Source organism: Choloepus didactylus, chromosome 2 (assembly GCF_015220235.1).
Source record: "Choloepus didactylus isolate mChoDid1 chromosome 2, mChoDid1.pri, whole genome shotgun sequence".
NCBI lineage: Eukaryota > Metazoa > Chordata > Mammalia > Pilosa > Megalonychidae > Choloepus > Choloepus didactylus.
In genome coordinates this window covers 67710283-67712594 of record NC_051308.1, presented here as the reverse complement: position 1 = coordinate 67712594, position 2312 = coordinate 67710283, and the positions used below count along the sequence as shown (strand labels likewise).

Sequence of the window (2312 nt, the reverse complement as noted above, 5' to 3'; positions counted from 1 at the left end):
AGTGGGGCTATTTTTTTTCTTTTTCTTTTTTTCATCAGTTTCTTCCAAGAGCCTGCTCACAAGAAAGGCAAAAACAGAGAAATCCTCAATAAAGTGAAACAAACAGCATAATCTGTAACAGTCTCCATATGAAGAAAAAAGGTTAAAAAACTCACTGGACACAAAAGAACACCAAACACTTATCCCATTTAATTTCCTGTTACATGCTCTGAGGAGGTTGAGGACATCAGGCCCCAGGGCAGCAATGCTCTGGGGTCCTAGCTCAGGCCCCCTCTATGTGAGGTTCATGCCCACATACCCACACACACCACTGACCCAGGCAGAAGTATGCATGCAGGAAGAGGTGGCTATAGATCCACAGGGCCAGATGGGGGTTAGAAAGGTGCTGGCCAAGGACATGCCAACCAAATGGAAACTGGAGACCAAGAGAACACTTCTGTTGCAGGCTCAATAAGAGTCAAAATTAAAACAAAGGCAGAACACAGGATAAATGTAGGATGCTCAGACAAGGGATTGAATAGATGAAGAGGGAAAGATGCAGAGGAAGTTTTGGGAAAGTAGCCTCAGAAGGGGAGGTTTCTCTTTATTGGGAACTCAGATGGGCAGTGGTCCTGTGATTCCGGTGATATACTGCAGGTGAAAGAATGTGCCACAGCATTAACTCTGCATCCTGTGCCTTCCTGAGGCAGAGGGAAACCACAAACACCCACCTCTAACCCTCCCATCATCACTCTTAAGGACTTTCCCCAAGTGCCCAGAAAGAAATGTCCCCCACCCCCACCCCACACAAAGTTAGGCCCAGTGATGAACAAAGCATAGAAAGCCTCAGTAACTCTTCTTGGTGGAACCAAAGCCTAAGAAGCCACCGCAGCTGCCATCTCATCATCCTCCTCAAATGTCAAGTCCTGCTCAGCCCTCCTTTACTTCTCCTGTTTCTCTTTCTTGTAGGTGTTGGCCTTTTCCTCCTCTCCTCTGAACTCCATCATCCTTTCCACAAATTTATCATCCTTCTGCTTTTCTTCCATCTTCTTCTGTTGACTTCAAAGTGGGTCTTCACCTGACCCGGAGTAGAATGTTCCACGTGCATGGACATACCCAGGTTTCTCTGATGTGTCTCTCCATCACTTCCATCATTTCCAGAAAGGCCTTCACCATACAGTCACAGACATTGTGGTAGTATCCTCCCATCTCAGATTGCGGGGTGGTCTTGGTAATGAAAATTGTCTTCCCAAGCTTGGATTCTAGGTCACTCTGTATTCCCTGTGCTGCTTGACTGACTGTACTGGTTTTCTGTCCTTGTCTCACTCTTCCATGAGACTCTTCTCAGTGAGCATATTGTATTCATCTTTGTCCTACTTTCAGCAAAAGTCCAAGATTTTTGTTCAGCTGCCTGATGCCGTCTTTGCCATGAAGTCTATAGTATGTTTTGAAAATGGGAAATGTAAGTCCTCTAATTTTGTTTTTATTTCAGGATTGTTTTGGATATACTGGTCCCTTGGAATTCCATATGAATTTTAGGATTACTTTTTCCATTCATTAAGAAAGGCTGTTGTGATTTTGATCTGGATTGTATTGAATCTGTAGTTCAATGTAGAACACTGTTGTCTCTCCACTTCTTTAGGTCTTCTTTAATTTCTCTTAGCAATGTTTTTTACAGTTCAGTGTGAAATTCTTGCATCTCCTTGGTTAAATCTATTCCCAAATACTTTATTTTTTTTGTTGCAACTATAAATGGAATTATATTCTTAAATTCTTTTTGAGATTCTTCATTACTAGTGTACAGAAATACAATGGATTTTTGATTTCTTGTACCTTATAACTTTGGTGAATTTATTTATTAGCTCTAATAGGTGTTTTTTTATTTTTGGTTCTTTAGAATTTTCTATTGGCAGGATCATGTCATCTGTGAATAGAGATACTTTTACTAACTTTTTCCCAATTCAGATGCCTTTTATTTTTTTCACTTCTCTGATTGCTCTGGTTAGATCTTCCAATAGTAAAATGTTGAATGGCAGTGCTGAGTGAAGACATCCTTGTCTTGTTCCTGATCTTAGAGGGAAAGCTTTCAGTCTTTCATTATTGAGGATGGTGCTGGCTGTGGGTTTTTCCTGAATGTCTTTCATCATGTTGAGGAAATTCCCTTCTATTCTTAGTTTGCTAGGTACTTTTATCATGAAAAGGTGTTGGACTTTGTGGAATGCATTTTCTGTATAAATTGAGATGATTAGGTGGGTGTTTTCTTCTCCATTCTCTTAACGTGACTCAGTTTTTTAAGTGTGTTTTTTAATTTTGACAGATTTGTGAATTTTATA

At 40.5% G+C, this 2312-nt stretch overlaps 1 pseudogene; it reads right to left on the bottom strand.

Annotated features, from left to right (window-relative positions):
• Window positions 1-825: 825 nt before the first annotated feature.
• LOC119511856 lies at window positions 826-1409 on the bottom strand (annotated as a pseudogene).
• Between the last annotated feature and the right edge of the window lie 903 nt (window positions 1410-2312).